Genomic DNA, 20,960 nt, shown 5'->3' with positions numbered 1-20,960 from the left:
AAATGAGTAATTATGTAAACCAGGTTGGCATGTAGGCTTATCTTTTTTGGGGGGGACCTTGATTGTAACTGATGTAGGAAGACCCAGCACTTTGTGAACAGCACCGTTTCCTAAGCAGGGGTTCTCAACAGTATAGATACCTGAGAGTAAACAACCAAGAATCATGCATTTATTCTCTCTCTGCTCTTGACTCTGGATGTGATGCTTTAAGTTTCTGCCTTAATTTCCTTACAATAATAGGGTGTAATCTGGAACTGTAAGCTAAATCAACCCTAAGTTGCTTTTGCTGGTGTATTTTACAACAACAGAAATGAAATTAGAATAACAAGGAAGCTTCTACACTGGGGCGATAGAGGTAGAAAGACCCACTTTAAATATGGGCAGCACCATCTCATGTCCTGGTGTACTGAACTGAATAAAAGGAAGAAAACAAGCTGAGCACCAACATTCATTTCATTCTGCTTCCTAACTGCAGATGCAGTGTGACCAGCTGCCTCAAGATTTTGCTGTGATGGATGAAATCTCTGTGATCATAGACTGTCCCTTCAATATTTGGGCCCAAATAGGCTTCCCACACTTAAGTTGCTTTTATCGGTTATTTAGTCACAGCAATGAGATAAATAATATTCCTCCTCTGTTGTTTTCCTGTTACTATGATAAGACACCATGATCAAGGGAACTTATAAAAAAAGGGTATATTTGAACTTGTAGTTCCAGAGGGATATGAGTCCATGACGGCAGAGTGGAGAGATGGAAACTGGATCAGAAAGCTAAGGGCTCACATTTTCAAACTGTAAGCCCAGTAGAAAGAATAAATTAGAAATGGAGTGAATCCTTAAACTCTCAAAGCTTGCCCCAGTGTTATATTTTCTTCAGTGAGGCCATACCCCTTAAGCCTTCCCAAACAGTACCATCAACTAGGGACCAATGATTCCAATGCCTGAGACTATGGGGGACATTTCATTCAAACCACTACACCTTCCAATCTAGGAAATCTTCCATCAAGTCCTGCCTCTATTTCTTTAGCAACATACTCTAATCTGTTCCCATTTTAGCTTCACTTACATCACTCTGGCCCTACCTACTAGCAAGTGTCACCTGAACTATTGAAATTCAATCTTGGCTTGTTTTCCTGCTTCTGTTGGCTTTGTGTGGTCGTATTGGAAGAGGTGTGTCACAGGGGTGCACTTTGAGGTTTCAAAACCTCAAGCCAAGCCCACTGACTCACTTCCTTCCATCTGCCTGCTGATCTAGATATAGAACACTCAGCTATCTCTCCAGCACCGTGTTTGCCTGTGTGTTGTTGTCCTTCCTTTTTATGATGATAATGGACTAAACCCCTGAACCTGTAAATCACCAAATCAAATGTTTTCCTTTATAAGAATTGCCATAGTCATGGTGTCTCTTTGCAGCAATAGAAACCCTAACTAAGACAAGTAGGATTTCCAAAACAGAGAAATTTATAATCAAATTAAGTTAATCAGATCATAGTTCTGGAAGTTAAGTCCAGGATCAAGGAGGCAGCACCTGACAAGGACTTTTCTTGATGCATTGACTTATGGTGTAATGGCAATAAGAGAGTAAGAGAGAGTGAACAATTGAAATCTCGAGGAACTTTATGATTAATATTAATGTATTCATGAAGGTGAAGCTCTCACAATCTAAAACACTTTCCATTAGACTTTGCCTGCAAACATTGTCATACCAGACTAAGTTCCCAAGATAAGCTTATAGGGTACACATTCAAGTCATAGCACTCCAACAATCTGTTTTCTAGTTCCTTGCTATTTTAATATGACAGGACTGTGAATTTCCTAGATAGCAAGGCTATAAAAAGACTACAGAGCCTACTTGAGTTTCTAGGATTAGAGCAGGAAGAGGTCACTCTCTTTACAAGCCAGACAACTTAAAAATTTTATTTTCGACATTTGGAGAAAGGTCCAGACTTCCCCTAGAAGACTCAAGAATCACATTTCATTGAGCTGAGGTGTGAGACCACTATATTCAGAAATCATTAGTGTGTTGGCTAAAAAGATAGCTTATGTGTCCCTTCAGGATTGTGTACAAGAATCTTGTAGGGGCTAAAGAATCACATGTAAAAGAATTTGACCCATTATAATAACTGATCAGTTCAAATTGAGTGTGCGTGTGTATGTGCACGTGTGTGTATGAGAGAGGGGGGTATTGCATGTAGCTTAAGCTGGCCCTGAGCTTGTTGTGTAGATTAGGATGGTATTGAACTAATAATATTGCCTTCTCCTCCCAGAGTGCTGAGATTACAAATGTGCATACATCACTATGCTCAGTTTTCTGCAGTGTTGGGAAACTAGAGCTTGGTGCACATTGGGTGGATGCTACATTCTGAGAGCTCAAACTGTATATTTGACTTGCTGATTAAAATTTTTCATTTTCATTTGAAGTGTTATGAACTCAATCAGCAATATAAGGACATTTAGTGAATCTTAAGTTTAATAACAATTTGCTAATTCAATGCCTTAAATTTGTAAATACTACTTAAATACTTGAGGAAAATTTATTACATAATTGAAACCTATAAAAGAGAAATAGAATCTATTAAATTTTTTTGAATGATGTTTAGTATACCAGAGAGTCTAATCAACTACACTGGTGATGGGAACAAATATTAATTAAAGATCCCTCAAGAGTGATTATAAAAATTTTGTGGAATTATAAATACAATATGGTTCATGATTTGAATTTAGAAGCTTTCAAAGAACTAATTTCAGAGTAGTAAGTCTTTATGAAATTTTACTTTTAAATAGTGAAAGTAAAGTCAATTTTTTATTTTGTGGTTTTTTGAGACAGGGTTTTTCTGTGTAACAACCCTAGATATCCTGGAACTAGCTCCTGTAGGCCAGGCTGGCCTCAAACTCATAGAGATCCACCTGCCTCTGCCTCCCGAGTGCTGGGATTAAAGGTGTGTGCCACCACTGTCTGGCTGGGGAAGTCAATTTTTTAAAATGTAAAAGCTGATAACAAAAGAGACAGAAAGTTCCCAGTGACATTTAATATCAAGTCTTATTGTTTTTGAACGTTCAGGAGCTGCCCCGAAAGATAATTAGGCTCTCTGTACAGCATAATTAATTTGCAGGACAATAACTACATCAGTCAAGAAATCCAATCTCTCAAATTCAGTTATAATTTCAATCATCAAATATTCAAACTTTAGAGACTGATCAAGTGTCCTGCTACTCTTCCTGCCCTTCTTCAGCACCTCTTTCTTTCCTCTAGTGATCTACTTTCTAGTATCACAGTCTATAGGGTAAGTTACTGGGAGTTAGTGGTAATATGGGATTCCCCTCTGTATGCTATGAATATATTTACCATTGGTTAATAAAGAAGCTGCTTTGGCCTATGGAAGGGCAGAATAAAGTTAGGTGGGGAAAACTAAACTGAATGCAGGAAGAAAGAATGTTAAGTCAGAGAGACACCATGTAGCTGCTGGAACTTTTCTGGTAAGACACAGCCTCATGGCGATATACAAATTAATAGAAATGGGTTAATTTAAGATGTAAGAGCTAGATAGAAATATAGCTAAACTATTGACTTAACAGTCTTGTAATTAATATAGTTTCTGTGTGATTATTCGGCTCTGGGCAGCTAAGAAATGAACAAGCAGTCTCCAGTTACTAAATGGTGTCTACCATCTGGGGCATGCATGCATATAAAACCTTAAAAAAGCTTTAAAAAAAGAGGGCTTCTAGGCCCATAAAAACAGGAGGCAAGCACAACTTCTTGATGTCCACATTTTTTTTCAGATAGGCTGTTTCCTGGTGATAAGCAGAGGCACAGCTCCTTTAAGAGAAGGCTTCCTGCCTCATCATTAGCAACAAAAACTGCATGACTTCTTTTTTCTACAACTCAAAATATTATTTTTATTTTATTTATATGACAACGACAGTACCTGTAGTAAGAGCATTTTCATTCTCTTCCACCATTGGAATTCTTTTTTTTATTGATTTGATTAAGCACTACATTTTTTTCTGCTCCCCTCCCTGCCTCTACCTTCCCCTTCTCCCCATTTACTCAGTCCCCATGCTCCCAATTTACTCAGGAGAGCTTGTATTTTACTACTTCCCACGTAGATTAGATCCATGTATGTCTCTCTTAGGGTCATGGCTTCTTTAAGTGATGTTGGCTCTGGCTCTTTTGGGAGGTCATGCACTTAAATGCGGTTTGTGAGCAGAGTGTTACAAACTGCTTAATGGTGGTAGAGACCTGCTGCATCCCTAGAGCTGGGGAAGTGAGCATGGCTTGCAGAGGTGGTGAGCATACGTCTTCCATGTTGGACTGGGTGGAGCCAAAAGGCAAAGCTGCAGCATTAATCATAGCCATGCCTGCTTAGCATTTCAAAAAAATAAAAAAACTCTCCTGGTCAGAAAATGAATATAGATACACAAGACATATTCACATGAAATATATCTCTGAATGTGTTACAATGCTGAATAAATGTACTTGGGAGAGAGAGAGAGAGAGAGAGAGAGAGAGAGAGAGAGAGAGAGAGATACAGACAGTCATAGATTAAAAAAGTAAAGATAATAAATTAATATTAAAAAGGAATATTGCAGGTATTGCAGGAATGGAGAGATGGCTCAGAGGTTAAGAGCACTGACTGCTCTTCCTGAGTTCATTTCCCAACAACCACATGGTGTTTCACAATCATCTATAGTAAGACCTGATGCCGCCTTCTGGGCTGCAGGCAGAATATAGGCAAAACACTGTATACATAAATAATAAATCTTTAAAAAAAGTTTTTAAAAAAGTAATATTATAAAAAGAAATAAGTCACATATATGGAATATACATAGAAAGTTTATATTATGTTTATTATTGTATTTTCTTTGAATTTTTTGACTGTAGAGAGATATTTGATTCTGAAAGTTGCTAAGATAAACAAATATATATATTAAAGATTTCTTGCCTTCAAAATTTGAGTCTAAGTAGATGTTGTTTTAGAAAAGAGGTTCTGCTTTTGTTTCCACAGAAGATGAGAACCTGTGAATTCCTTCCAGACTAATGTGGTTTAATGGAACAAGAGCCCACTGAAAGGTCTCCATGAACCCTAAAAATACTTAACCCAACAAAGAGCAGGAAGTAGTTTGTAGAAAACAATGCCCAAATTCCCAAAATGATTCTTTATAAATGTTTGTTTTCATTTAAAGAAGGATATGATATAGAGATGAATACTTTTCACTGGTATGGATCTTGATCTATTGATACAAATTTAAGATTGATTTTGTTACACTGTATATATGTATTTCTGCTCTTGTTTAAGATATTGTGTTTGTGTAGCTCATTTAAAATGTAATGTATAGTTAAGAAATACAAATTAATAGATAATTTATAATAATCAAACTTTTAATTATGTTAGGTTATCTAGATATACAAATATATATTTTACTTAGATAATCTTTAAACCTTTCAAAGACCTACAGAATATGGCATTTAAAATGTTTTAAGAACTTTGACTTTTCTCAATTGTGAGACATGTCTGCTTCTGGAAACACACAATTACTAGATGATGGACATCAAAGAGGCTCCTTATGGAGTTTGCTAGCCATTTGGACAAGAAACTGCTCTTGCCTGGACTGCTTGATGGTATGCTGTATAAACTGGACATGCAGGACCCACAGAAAAATGATTGCTGAACTTGCATAAAGAAGGTAAGACAGTCCTTTGGGGTTCCTGATTTATGAAAAAGCCTGTGAGGCATTCTGCAGGACACAGAAGAAAGTGACTGACAAACTGCCAATATAGGTGAGACAGTCTTTCAAATTTCCTGCTTCATGGAAAAGTCTGCCAGATACTATGGGCCTGTAGGCTGAAGATGGATGCCCCAATGGTACAGAAAAACTTTGGGTGACTGTCCAAGCAGCAAGATGTCTCAGTTAATTCTCAAATTTATGTTAGAAAGTTGCCTACAATGTACTTTCTGTTTACTTAGATAATATTATATTGTTCTGGGGTTGAAGACATAGTTATAGATATAGTTTTCCTTAGTTATGATAAAAGATAAATTAAATATGAAACTTTAGACTCACAAAGAAATATTGTAACTGTAATTCTTGCTAGCTACCTGTTTTGTTGTATGTAATTTTACTATTTTAAAGTTAAAACCTTCATTTTTATTTAGACAGAAAAGGGAAGATGATGTGGGATTTCCCTCTGTATGCTATGAATATATTTTATTACCATTGATTAATAAGGAAGTTGCTTTGGCCTATGATAAGGCAGAATAGAGCTAGGAGGTGAAAACTAAACTCAAGGCAGGTAGAAAGAAGGTGGAGTCAGGCAGCCACCATGTAGCTGCTGAAGGAGAAAGATGCCACTGGAAATATTTCAGTAAGCCACAGCCTTGTAGTGATACACAGATTAATAGAAATGGGTTAATTTAAGATATAAGAGCTAGCTAGGAATACACCAAACAGTGTTGCAATTAATATAGTTTCTGTGTGATTATTTAGGTCTGGGCAGCCAAGAAACAAATAAGTAGTGTCCACGTACAGAGTGGAAAGGTACAAGGGGGTCAGGAAGATGAGAAGGTTGGAGAAAGAGAATCAACAAAAAACAAATTTTGTTTGAAAATACCACAATTAAACCTATTATTGTATATGCTAATTTTCAAATATTATTGCATCAAGAAATATAGCCATGTCTGCTGTGATAATGTACACTTTTAATCCTAGCAGTTGAGAGGGAAGAGTATGTAGATTACTGTGAGTTCAAGTTCAGACCGGTCTACAAAGCAATTCTAAGCCATCTAGGACTAAATAGTGAGACTCTGTCTCAAAGAATCAAAAAAAATTTAAAAAGGGGAAGAAATGTTTCTACTATAATCCCTGTACTCAGGAAGCAAAGCCAGGAGAATTTATGCAGATTTTAGGTTAATATAGTAAGTATAACATAACATTGTATTAGACCAACCAGGACTATATACCAAGATCTTATTTCAAGACAAACAACAACAACAACAAATAAAAACAAGAAAAAGGAAGAAAGAGGGAGAAAGAAAGGAAGGAAAAAAGAAAGGAAGAAAGAAAAAAAGGAGAAGAAGAGAGAAATAAAAATTTTGTGTGCTTTTGGGGAAGGCCATTAAAACTCTCAGTCCTAAATAGGATGTCTACATCAAATCTCTCCCCTCAGAACTCAGAGAACCCTATGGAAAAGGTGGAAAGAATGAAAGAGTAGATGAAGAATATCAGGAGAACAAAGCCTTCTAAATACAGCAGGACTGATATTCCTAAGAGCTCATAGGGACTATGGCAACATGCATAGGCTAGGTGGGAGGCCCAGCACTGAGAAGAGAAGACATATCCTCCCATCCCTAACCCAGAATAAGGTATCTCTAATCGATAACCATTTGCAAAGAAAAATTAATTTTTCCTAATAAAGTCTCACTGGGGAAACCAAACACACTTAAGGGCAGACCCCATGCCCAGCAGTAGATGGTCAACAGAAAATGAACTCAATGGTATTTTGGGAAGATTTTTGTCTTATAATGCTTTGTCTGGACATTTCTTTTACCCTTACAGGTCTTTTATTTATGTATTATGGTATCTGAAATTATGTTTTTATAGGATTTGTGTGTGCAAATGTGTGTATCTGCCTCTGTATGTGTTTCTTTTCTTTTCTTTTTTTTTTTTTTTTTGGTTTTTCGAGACAGGGTCTCTCTGTGGCTTTAGAGCCTGTCCTGGAACTAGCTCTTGTAGACCAGGCTGGTCTCGAACTCACAGAGATCCGCCTGCCTCTGCCTCCCGAGTGCTGGGATTAAAGGCGTGCGCCACCACCGCCCGGCTTGTATGTGTTTCTTATGCATTTTCTTTGGCTGTTTTTTTTTCTATTTTATGAGTTTGTTTTGTCCTACTCTGGTTTTGTGGTATTTGTTTGTTTGCCTTGTTTTGGTTTTAGATGCTTGTTTGTTTTCTAATGAGAGAGAAAGAAAGGGGGTAGATTTGGGTGGGTGGGGAGGATCTGGGAGGAGTTGGAGGAGGGGAGACTGATCAGAATATATTGTATGAAAAAATCTATTTTCAGTTTAAAAAAATAAGTAATTTTCTAATGGAGACATGTTTGTAATTCTTGTCTCTTATCTCTGATGAATGACCTTCTCTTCCCAACTTATCATTATTAGTGTGTGTGTGTGTGATGAGTGTGCAGGCCAAGTCTACCACGGTGCAAGTGCTGAGGTCAGAGAACAGCTTGCAGGAGGCGCTTCTCCCTTTCTACAATTTCTTGGGCCCCAGGGCTCAAACTTTTGTTGCCAGACTTGTGCAGGCAAATGATGAGAAATGGGACCTACAAAATGATCAGGCAGACTTAGGGCAGAGACCCAGAGAGTAGCGCTTCTAGACATGCCCACAGTTTTGGGGGCCAGGAACATTAAAAGGGAGCTCTAGTTTCTTACCTCCTATACCTTCGGTGTTAAAATATGACAGTCTTCAAGAAACAGGCACATAGAAATGTGGGGACAAGTGTTCCTAAAGTCAAATTTTATCATTTGGCTTTTTTTTTTTCTGAGACTGTTGCAGTCAGCTCAGAAGGCCTATTCCTGGATTCCTTGGCAGTTGTCAAAGGGGGAAAGGTTTGTGCTGCTACCAGTTTCTCTAAAGTGGCATGCTTGTCTTTGCCTCTTCTCTCTAGCCTTATAGGATGGTTTAAAAAACTGTCCACAAGTTCTGATACTGTTCAAAAACAATGGTCGTGTTTCTCTCTGTGAGTGAAGGCCATACCGCATGTGGCAGTTTGAATGTAATTGCCCCCCCCCCCAAAAAAAAAACTCATAAGGGAATGGCCCTATTGGGGGTGTGTGGCTTTCTTGAAGTAGGTATGACCTTCCTGGAGGAAGGGTGTCACTGTAAAGGCAGGCTTTAAGGTCTCATATATGGTCAAGCTACACCCAGTATCTAAGACCACTTCCTGTTGCCTACATATCAAGATGTAAAACTCTCAGCTACTTCTGCAGCACCGTGTCTGCCTGCACGCTGCCATGTTGCACCACAATGATAATGGACTAAACCTCTGAAATTGTAAGCCACTCCAATTGAATGTGTTCCTTGATTAAAGTTGCCATGGTCATGGTGCCTCTTAAGGCCAATATGAATGCCTTGATTCTAAGAAGTACATTATGTAGAAGTCGTGATACACTGCTTCTGAGACTGTGTCACAAAGAGCTTGTGGCTGCCTCCTTGCTTACTCTCAGATGGCTCACATTGGAAGCAGGCAGCTGTCATATTTTATGGGCACCCAGTAAAAAGGTCCATGTAGCAATGAATCCTGGCCTTCTATCAATAGCCAGCATTATGTTGTCAGCCACATAATTCCTCTTGGTAGCACAGCTGGCCACAGTCGAGCAGCTAATGACGGTTGCCCAGAAAAATCTGAGATCCTGGGCTAGCCTCACTCCATCAAGCACCTTCCAATTTGTAGCTCACTAGACCTATAAAATCATGTTTCAACTGCTAACTTTCAAGGATATTTGTTTTTTGTTTTTTTTTGTTTTTTTTTTTTTTGAGACGGGGCTTTCTCTATATCCCTGACTGTCCTGAAACTCACTATTTAGACCAGGCTGGCTTAAAATTCCAAGAGCTGCCTGTCTTGCTTCCAAAATGCTGGGATTAAAGGTTTGCACCACCATGCCTAGACTTCAAGGATATTTATATTAATAGGTACCTAATAAATCTTTCTTGGTTGAATCCCATGTTGTGCATTTTTACAAACCAACTAACGATCGTGTCCCAAGAATATGTTTGGATTTTTATCATTTCCTTTGTGCTTCAAAGCAAAAAAAAAAAAAATTCAGGCCTTCAAAGACATCAGGACCTACAAAGACAAAGCTGCACACTGGGTGGAAAAATAACTGAGCCTATCAGTACAAGGCACCTTGACTGAAGCCTCATTTGCCTATCCTTTGTCTCTCTGAGACCATTCACCCAGCCAATGTGTCTGTGAGTCTGGTCAGGAAGTCACAAATTCCCCATTGTGAAGCAGAACCTTCTTCTTCCCCTCCCCCCATCCTTTCTGCAGAAATGGAGTCTAGCAGGATTTAAGACACCGTCTTCAGAGTCATCATGCTGGGCTGCCTATCAGTGGGATTAACAGGGCTTTTGCCTGAAGGACAATTTGACCCAATGTCTTTCTTTTGAACATACTGCTTCCTCTCTTCCTCTCCAAATTTAGCACTTGGAACATCTCAAATTTTCAATGTTTTAGATTAATCATTGTAAACCCTGTATTTCCTTTTGCTGTCAAAACTTTACACAATGAAGCATATTGTTGAAAATCTCACTCTCTAGAAAGGAATTTTTATCCTTTTAGGACTAGTTTTTCTAAGGTTCTTATCCTTCTTCTTCTTCTTCTTCTTCTTCTTCTTCTTCTTCTTCTTCTTCTTCTTCTTCTTCTTCTTCTTCTTCTTCTTGTTATTATTATTATTATTTTACATCCTGACCACAGCTTCTCCTCCCTCCTCTCCTCCCAGCCCCTCCCTCACTTCCCCTCTGCTTCCCCATCTAATATCCTGCCAGTTCCCTCCACCTCCCATCTGCCTAACCCCCATTCACTTCTCGTTTATTTCTATTCAGAAAAGGGAAGGCCTCCTATGGATTTCAACAGAACATGGCATATCAAGTTGCAGTAATACTAGGCACCTGCCCTCTTATAAAGGCTGGACAAGGCAACCCAGTATGTGGAATAGGGTGCCAAAGGGTAGCGAAAGAGTCAGAGATAGCCTCTGCTCCTGCTGTTAGGAGTCTCACAAGAAGACCAAGCTTCATACATGTTACAACTGTAACATTTATGAAGAGGGCCTAGATCAGTCCCACACAGCCTCCCTGGTTGTTGGTTCAGTTTCTGTGAGCCCGTATTAGCCCAGGTTAGTTGATCCTGTGTGTTTTCTTGTGGAGTTCTTGACCCCTCTAGCTCCTATAATCCTTCCCCCATCCTCTTCCTCATGGTTCCCTTTTATGACTAGTTTTAACATACTATACCTATTCTACATTGTCCTTCTGAAAGTTCTTAAAGACACGAGGTCCTTCTGATAAATGTACTTGGGCATGGAGAAGGCACATTCTTCTACTCTGTGACCTATTAACAGCCTAGACAGAAAGTCAACCTAGAGAACTCTTAAAAATTGTGATAAGGATGCTGAAGTATAACTCTCTACAATTGATGGCTTTTGGTAGGGGTGCAGGTGGCGAAGGACTCAGTTTTCTTTAAAGGGACTGGCCACTGGAATTTGACCATGCTCCATTCCAGGGAGTATGTGGGCAACACAATTCACAATTATTTCTTCTTCTTCTTCTTCTTCTTCTTCTTCTTCTTCTTCTTCTTCTTCTTCTTCTTCTTCTTCTTCTTCTTCTTCTTCTTCTTCTTCTTCTCCTCCTCCTCCTCCTCCTCCTCCTCCTCCTCCTCCTCATCTTCCTCCTCTTCCTCCTCCTCTTCTTCTTTCCTCTTTCCTCTTCCTCCTTCCTCATCTTTGTCTTCATCTTCGTCTTCTTTGTTTTCTTCTTCTGGGGGGGTCACAGGGTTGGGGTGGATCTGGGAGGACTGAGAAGTGTGATATGGGTTCATGATGTGAAATTCCCAAATAATCAATAAAATTATTATGTTGGGGGAAAAAGAGAAATACGATCTGATACATTATATATTAACCCTAAAATTTAACTCAGTACGGAGCTGAATGACTCAGCATTTTGTCTCACAGTCTTGAGGACTGGAGTTTGGATTCTCAGAAACCCATGCAAATGCTGGGTGGGTGTGGTGACACATCTGTAATGCCAACCCTAGAAGGAGGAGGGCTCGATCCTGCCTCAACTTAATGTGTCAGGCTTTGTTGACGCCTCATGGGAGATCTTACCCTTTGGGAGAAGAGGATATGGTATGGGCTGGGGGTGTGGGGGAAGGCAAGGAGGGATAGGAGAAGTCTTGGAAGGGAGGACCTGGTTGGAACATAAAATGAATAATAAATAAATGCATTTAGGAAAGCCTTCATGTACCGGCATTTATCAGCTCATTGTCCAGGGAAAGGCTAAGGGCCATTCCTCTGGATACCACCAATAAGGAAACCACTTCAGTATCTGCTACAAGGAAAGCCATGGTGCTGGTCATTCTGCAGTTTAGCTCTCTCATATGCTACAGTCACTTCATCTTTTTGAACACATTTTCTAGACTACAGCATTGATTTGACACCTTGGCTAAAATACTGCAGAACCTTCAAAATCCTGGATCCTCTTTCTCTCTCACCCATGAATCTAGTAAAATTGTCTCAGGGTGCTTTCAGGACATCAGAATTTGAAAAGCACCCTCTTGATGATTTTTAACGTGATGCCAAGATTGAACACTAGTAAACAGATCATTGCTAACCATCTTGCCAGATCTGTTCTTGTTTTGAATACTTGTGATTTGAGTTGACACAAACCATGCTATTAACACATTTTTCAGTCATCGGGAGAAATAATTCTTTAAGCGGCACAACTGACACTTGACACAGATGGATCATTATTCTTGAGTTCTTTGAAGTCATTTACTGAAAGGAAGCCTTGGAGTGGGAGGGTTAAAGTTGTAACGCTTAACTTTTTCTTTAAGTTAGGAGGACAGGAAGGGTAACAGAGCAATGAGAAGGGTGAGTCCTCTGACAGCTAGTTTTATGGATCATATATAAATATAGACATCTCACTACATTTTTATGAAACTTGACATTGACCACCATTTTTCCATAGCTGCCTTTCTAATGACCTGATTGTCTTGATGCTGCACCATACAACATCATTTTAAAATTTGATTTCCTTGATAATATGTTTGAGAAGTAACTGGCTGTGTAACTAGCCTTTCTAGAAGCAGTAATGAAACGATGCTGTGGTTTGGTTTGTTTCTCCCCAAATATCTAGTTCAAGATGTTTAAATTCACATTTCAACAAAAGGTGCTTGGGGTAAGGTGATCTTTTGTCATGTTACCAGTAGAATGTGGCGAAAGTGCTCATTAGGGTTAGATTACAAAAGTATTATCTGTGGGGATGGAGAGGTGGCTCAGCTGTTAAGGGCACTTGCTAGCTTTGCAGATGGCCTGGCTTCTTCTCTTCCTACTGTCCACATAGTAGCTCACAACTCTCTGTAACTCCAAATCTAAAGTATCTAACACCTTCTTCTGGTCTCCACAGCATCCATACAGGCAAAATACCCATACAGAGAAAACATAAATAAATAACTTTTTAAAAGTTATTATTAAGTATTCACTTTCTTTCTGAGTTACCCTACAGCTATCTCAGCAGACTAGAGAAGCCAGAATGGCAGCTGCCAGTCAGGACCTCAGTCACCCAGTCTTTGAAAAAGTAGATCTTGCTAATGATGGCTGCCTGAATGTGGAAGTGGATCATTCCTCATAAGCCGCAGGATGACACTTACCTTTGATCTCAGTCTCATATATAACTAATATATACAAGCAGAATGAGATAACGGCTACAAAGAGCAGATAAAGAAAATGGCTGGAGGAAGTGTTGGTGATGCTCCCTTTGAGACTCTAAGCTCAGTGTAACTGAGGCCATTCTGATTTCCAGTGTGGCTCATCTACACAGGGATTTATCCCAAGCATCTTTTTGCTTTGATCTCCTATGGGATAGAGGAGTCCCTAGGAGGAAATTCTAGTTGCGTAATGATTCTGGAGAAATGGTTTGCCACAACAGTCTGGCTTTATTTCCCCGAGTGTGAATGAATGCTCATTCAGGTAAGTCTCTAACTGGGAAAGCAAGACTAGACGAAAGGAAATCGATACAAGTTTTCTATGTGTTAATCTATGCTGAGCACTTGACTGATGTCTCAGTCATAAATGGAAGGCCACTATAAATTTCCCATTTCATGGAGGAGGAAGCAGACTCATTCAGTGAAGGCACTTGTTGGTCTCCTAAGTGACGTTTTCTGAGACACAATTCTACTCCATGATTCATTGTTGTGCTATGGATGGGTTTTTATTCCCACTTACAACTCTTAGTGCCAAGTATAAAACTTTATCCCCCAACACACACCAAGTAAGTTTGGCAAAATCATTTGTCATTGTCATCATCATGATTATTATTTCCACAGAAAGACCAGTAAGTGAGGCAGAATGGGTTTTTTTTTTTGGCTCCTGTCTTGGTTGGAAATAGGTTTCATTTCCGTTGCCAATGGTAATTGATTGGTAGTGGTTTCTGGAACTGAATATTAAAAAGGAGGATAAGGCCAAATCTAGGCTTAGTTTGAAAAAGGTTGTGATTAAAAAGAGCTTAGTCTGGAATAGAGTAAGTTGACTATGATCCCTGTTGTTTTCGCTAATAAATGTTCATTCTGTTATAGCCAGGTACCTGCGTGAGACAATCAGCTCATTCTACCTTAATATGGAACATTCCTGAAAACTGACACATAGCCTTCCAACCTCAGACAAGCTGAAAATGTTGGTTATTCTATACAAGGGCATCTGGAAGCAGGTAGACTAGAAATTATCACTTTGATACTCAAACGTGATCCATGAAGCAGCTGAAGCAGTAGCAGTAGCAGCAGTAGCAGCAGCAGCCGCCGCCGCCGCCATTGCCGCCGCCGCCCTGGAAGCCTCTTTAAAATGCAGAATCTCTGACCATGCCTCAGCTCTACTGAACTGAAAGCTTCCCTCCCCACAAGATGCCCAGGTGATTTGCCCATATCAAAGCCGGAGAAGCTGCTGGAGAACCAAGTTGGATCAGTAGCTCCCAACTCTTTCTGAGTTGGAGTAACCATGATTGATTAACAATAGTTCACATGTGACCTGATCCCACAGATACACCTCAAAACTGTGCAGAGGTCTGTAGGTGAAGGCGTGTCTTGCCTCCCTTCCTTTCTTGCTGTAAAAATCATATTAAGGAATAGGGGAGTTAGCTCGGCATGTAAAGTGTGTGCGATAGAAGAAGGCAGACTTGAGTTCAATCCCTGGAATCCATGTAGAAAGCCAGGAGTGATAACACCCACTTACAAGCCCAGTTCTGGTGTGACTGAGACAGGGACTGCAGAGAACCGCCAGTCATTCTAGACTATTTGGTAAGCCCCAGGCCAGCGGCAGACTCTAGCTCATAAAATGAGGTGGCTGGCGCATGAGAAATGACGGCCAAGGCTCACCTCTGACTTCCACATGCATACACACATACTACACAGTCACACACACACACACACACACACACACACACACACACACACACACACACTAATCACACGAAAACCAAAGGAAGAAGAGTGAGACTAATCAATAACCTCAAATCTGCTCTCATATTTGTCAACATGAAGCATCCTAGGCTTTGGCATCTCAGTTGCTTTCATCATGGTAGTAAAGAAGGATGCTATGAATAGATCTTCTGGGAAAAGAAACTCTAGCTCCCGCCATAGGCGGTTCTCAGGAAGAGAATGGAGTCTTGTGTATCTTTCCTGCTACATGTTTACCTTCTGCTCATGGGCCAAGTGAGAATCCATCCTGGGTTTCATCAAGTCAATGTTCCGCTTCGAGATGCTGTGCAGGGGATAGGTGGTCGGGAATAGGATCTATAGACAAGCCTCAAAGACCTCTCTAGGTGCTCACAAACTTTGAGCATCAGGTTCATCAAAAGAGTTTGTAAGAAAGCAGATTCAAGATCCTGCTCCCATGGTTCTCTATTCTCTAGGTAGGAGGTGTGACACAAATATTTGCAAGTTATCATTTGATCTATGCTGCTCTGAGAATGGCCAACAACAATCCAGCAACAGCAACAGCATCCCCTGGGTGATTGCTAAATATATTGACCTTCAAAGATTTTTAGGCCTGCCACAGCCTGCATTCAAACATGATGTCATGTGATAGGAAGTACACTGTGCATATGTAGCCCACAAGCTGTCAGAAACATGAGTTAGACACACAGGAGACATTTGTTTGTTTTAAAGGGTTTCTTGTAGCCCAGGCTGTTCTGGAACTCACTGTGGAGCCAAGGATAATGTTGAATCTTTATCCTCCTGCTTCCACCTCCCAAGAGCTGTGATTACAAATGATTGTACCACCATGCCCAGCTTACCGAGTTCTGGGGGTTGAATTCAGGTTTGCTGCATGCTAGGCAAGCGTTCTGTGAGCTGAGCCAAAATGCCATCGCTGAGACATTTTTTTATAATTTGTTGGAATAGATGGCTACCTTTAAAGCTAGCTTCTCCCCTTGGCCTTCGGCTTTGTCCCACATTGTGCCTGCCAGTCCTCAGCCTTTGCTTTGCTTTCCCATCCATGGTATGGCCCACTTGCTCTTGACCACACTGCTGTACACCCCAAAGGAAAATTCTACTAAGCTGTACTTTGGAATATTGTTTTCTTTTGTGTGTCTGACAGGGCTTCTTGTAGAGTCTTACCCCTATTTTTAAGACAAGGTCTTGCTATGTAGCCTTCATTGGCCTGAAACTCTCTATGTAGACCAGAGTGGTCTCCAAACTCACAGAAATCCACCTGCTTCTTCACTGGTGCTAGGATTAAACGTGTGTGCCACCACATCCGGCCCTGAACTTGTTTTTAAAAATTGTTTGTATATTTATTTGTGTGTGTGTGTGTGTGTGTGTGTGTGTGTGTGTACATGACATGCATGTGCTTGCTCACACTCAGCACCATTGCAGGGAGGTTCCAGCTCTGTACCTAAATGGCTGGAACAATGAGTGGTTGTCATGTGCCCTGCCAGACAGTGTTGAGGACTGCTTGACAATAACTGGGTCAGTATGGCACCTAAGAGGTCTTAGGCTAAGGAGGATCTCAAAATGTTCAAGAAAGAAAAACAAACAAACCAACAAACAACAAACAGGAATGCTAGGAATGCAGGAGAACTTCGCCAGCACCGGGAGGCTGAAATTTAGAAACGCTTTCTTCTGTTTGCCCATCCGTCATCAATCTCTCATCTGACGGTGAAAATAATATCGCATCATGAAAGAGTTGGAAAATAGAATACAGCACTTGTTCACCAATAGACTACCCTAGACGTAACTTTTATTGTTTATTTTGTTGGTGTCGGCAGTCATGTGATAGGTGTGTACGTGTAGACCATCCTGGCCTTGGCCATGTGATTTTCATGTCCCGGTGTCCTGAGAACTGGAATGTCAGGGCTATGTTTCCACATCTCTATTTATGGTTTGGGTTCTATTTTTTTCCCATCTGTGCTCCTTATAGATGGCAATGGCCTAGTCCTTGAAAGCTGGGGAAGTTTCATGAAAATGTGAAAATTAAGAGTGTAGTTGGAACGAAGCTTTTTTACCCACGGGCTTCATCTGAGGGAGACCATGCTCGATTACCAGGGTGTGTAACGCTAATGCCATGACACAATACCTGGCGAAAGAAACTTAAGCATTTGTTTTCAGTGGCAATTTGACGGTAAAGTTCATCATTGTTGGGGGAGGGGGAAGGCACGGTGGCCGGAGCTTGAGGCAGCAGGTCACATGACATCCACAGTCAGGAGGCAGAGATGACTGTCAGTGCTCAGCTCACTTTCCTCTTTTTATTCAGTCTGGGACTCCAGCCCATGGGACGGTGACACCCATAATCAGGGTGTGTCTTTCCACCTCATATTAACTGAACTTAGAAAATCTCTTAAAACCATACCCAGAGATTTGTCTACTCAGTGATTTGGAATTCTGTCAAGTTAGCCATCACACTGGTGTACTCAATGTATACAGAAGGGTCCTTAAAAACAGAAGGGGGTGGGGAGCAAGAAACGGAAAGGGAAAAGGTGACTATAGAGGGAGATCAGTTTAAAATTCCGCCGGAAGTTGTTGGAGGAAAGGGCCAACAACCAAGGAGTGTGGGCTCCCCCTAGAGGATGAAAAGAGCATCGAAAGGCATTTCAGGGCCTCCAAAAGTGTGCCTTGGTTTGAGCCCATTGAGACCAGAGTTGTAAGATAATACATTTCTGTTATTTAAGAAGTTAAGTTTGTAGTAATTTGTTATAACATACCTTATACCGTTTTTTATGTTCATGTAGTTTTCATTGTTATTTTTAAAACAATGAAAAAATAATTTAAAAAATTATTTGGCCCCATAGGATCGTATTAATCTATGGCGTTGAAGTTGTGGCTTTGCCTTAATTATACCTTTTAAGTGTGTGCATATCTTTCTGCCTTTTATTTTTTTATATACATTTGATTATTTCCAGAGACAATGTAACAGAAATGAAATTTGGGCTTTGAGTTTCACTCTTTTTCTATATTCATCGTAACGAAGAATGTCCAGCCCTCCCAGAATGTGACTTGATGTATGACATAAGGTGAGAATGTACTTTTTAAAAACTTAGTTTTTTTTTTTATCAACAGCATATGCTAAATGACCTTCCCCATCTTTTCTGTTTCTTTCCTTATTAAATATTCAGTTTTGTTCAAAAACAAGCTCATTTTCCCAGCCACCAATTCTCTTCCATTAATTGATTTTTTTTGTTCTTGAGCCAGTAAGTCATTTTTGAATTTCTGCAATATGATACATATATATATATATACATACACACATATGATCTAGTTTTTTCTCTAATTATATTTTTGTCAAAATTTTAAAATTGATTCTTCTCATCTGCATTTTAAAAATATTCCTTCCAGCTCCCAGAAAAATTCCATTGAGAGTGCCCAGTCCTGAATGTCTTGACAAATACTTGGGAAACCCTTAGCTTAGCACATGAAAGCTCTCAATCATGGGATCCTATTTTTTCTATTCCTTTTTTTTGATAATGCTTACTATAGGTTTAGGGTACATACTGGCTGCTTTCCATATGGACAATATTCTTTTTTAATAAATATTTTTCTTGTTTCTTTAATCCATAATTCTTCATTTGTACAATGTATTTTAATTGCGTTCATCCCCAACTCCCCCTTTTAACTCCTCCCATATCCACCTCTTCCTCCCTACCCACCAACTTTCGATTCTACTTTAGGCATGGGCATCCATCCATCCACTGGTCAGCTTACTATATTCCATTTTATGCATTTTGTTCATTCTTTTCCCAGTCCAGATGGTACCATTACATTTATTTGTCTTTCAAGCTTTTTAGAATAAATTTTCGTTGTTTCTCACTAGCCATGTGGCCTTGAATTCATCACCTTTCCTGAGGGCCACTTTCATGCTTAAGGTAAAGTCATCTGTAACTTCCTTGCAGAGTTGTCAACTGGACACTGGTTAATTTAAAGGAAGAATCTAGCAAGATCCCTGGCACTTAGTATAAAAAACAATGAATTATAAAATATATAAATATAAAATATAAAAATATATAAAAAACATCTCATTACTATATTATTCTACACTCATTAAGCCATAAACTCTTTAAAAGTGAAGCCATGTTATTCTTGATACATGTTCTATTAAGCCTAGGGTATCATAGTGCTCAAGTGCTGGATGCAGCTGTATTATGTTCATTTTAATATGACGTCTTTTATTTATTCTTTGAGAGTTTCATACATGCATATGATGTATTTTCCTCATATTCATTCCCCACTCACCCCCAGCTCCACCCGTGTCCTCCCCAACACATCTTCCTCCTGACTTCATGTTCTCCTTTTCTTTTTAAAATAGCCAACTGAGTCCAATTAGTGCTGCCCATATGTGGTTGGGTATAAGGCATCCACTGGAGCATGGTCAACCTATTAAGTGACTGCATCCTTAGAGAAAGTTGACTTGTACTTGAACACTCAGCATGCATACTAAAAATGGAGTGATCCCGAGAAGATTAGCATGGCATGGACCCTTCACAAGGATGACATGCAAATTCCACATTTAGACATAAATTCTAGATTACAAACATTCCATATTTATTTTAAAAAAGAAAAAAAAGAAAACTGGCTCTTCCTTCCTTAACAGCCATCAACAGTCTAGCTCCTCAGCTGGGTGCGGGGAGGCTCATCTCATGCTCATTTTTGAAATAAAGAAATGAGGAAATACAACATCATATTTTAAAAATATAGACATTAAACAGTGGAGTGAAGACTTTGATACCTACTTCCTTGCCCCCACGTTATGACTCCGGAATGAAATCTCCAATGCTTTCCATGTAGTGCTTCTGTTCTCACTTTCTTATTCATGCCTGGCCCCTCCTTCCAGAAGAGCCCACAATCTCCTCCCATGAACACCCTCACATCCCTCTCAAACTGCAGATGTTGATTTGGCCCAAGCTCTAGACAGACCCGAGAACCAGGAGTCAATATCCCTAGAAATACTGTTGATAGTGATGGGTGGGTGTTATCGGCTAAATGCCCTAGCCTTCTCAACTGGTAAGGGGAACCTAGAGCTTTGATCAGTGAGGATGGATGAATGGGATCAAGGTCTCAATCCATCTGAGATGTGTTACGTGGAGAATTCCAGAGATGATATTTAGAGCCTTCTAACAATTGAATTGAATGATTTAGTGTCTTTTGATCTAATAATTTAAAGAAGATTTTTATTTTATATGTCTTTTGTCAACTGGCACATAAAACATTTTCATTATGGGATACCATGTGGTATGTTAATATATGAACTGTGTAATGTTAAGTTCATGGTAAGCATATTCACCGCCTAAAGCATCCATGATTTCTTTGTAATACTCAAAATTCTTTCTTGTAGTTTTTTGAAGTATATAGCAAAAAATAAAAATAAAAAATAAAGAGAAGAAAAATCCAGTCTTGTTATCAGTATATATTCATGTTGCTGTGGAATAGAATATACTATAATTGGGCTGGGAGTGCAGCTTTGCTTAACTATCTGCCTAGCATATATGAGGCTCTGGACTTGTTTCCCAACAGAGGAAACAAACCAATAATGGAAGAACTGAAACACCAGAGCATCTCGCTCCCATCTAACTTCAACTTAGTACCTATTAACCAGACACTTCCCTTCCATGTCGTCGTCATTCTTCCCAGCCGCTGGGAAGGACCACTCTACTCTCAACTTCCAGGAGACTGACTGCATTACATTCTCTATATGAGTGAGATCATTTAGCATT

General features: G+C 39.7%; 1 non-coding gene across 1 annotated transcript; it reads left to right on the top strand.

The window, feature by feature from the left end:
• The first annotated feature begins 19,659 nt into the window (after positions 1 to 19,659).
• Positions 19,660 to 19,771, top strand: LOC119805619. Its single transcript, XR_005283937.1, has one exon. It is a non-coding gene; the product is annotated as a U6 spliceosomal RNA (small nuclear RNA).
• Positions 19,772 to 20,960: the final 1,189 nt, after the last annotated feature.

Source organism: Arvicola amphibius, chromosome X (assembly GCF_903992535.2).
Source record: "Arvicola amphibius chromosome X, mArvAmp1.2, whole genome shotgun sequence".
In the NCBI taxonomy this organism is placed as follows: domain Eukaryota; kingdom Metazoa; phylum Chordata; class Mammalia; order Rodentia; family Cricetidae; genus Arvicola; species Arvicola amphibius.
Note: the sequence above shows the minus strand (reverse complement) of the source record. Positions and strands in the feature narration are given on the sequence as shown.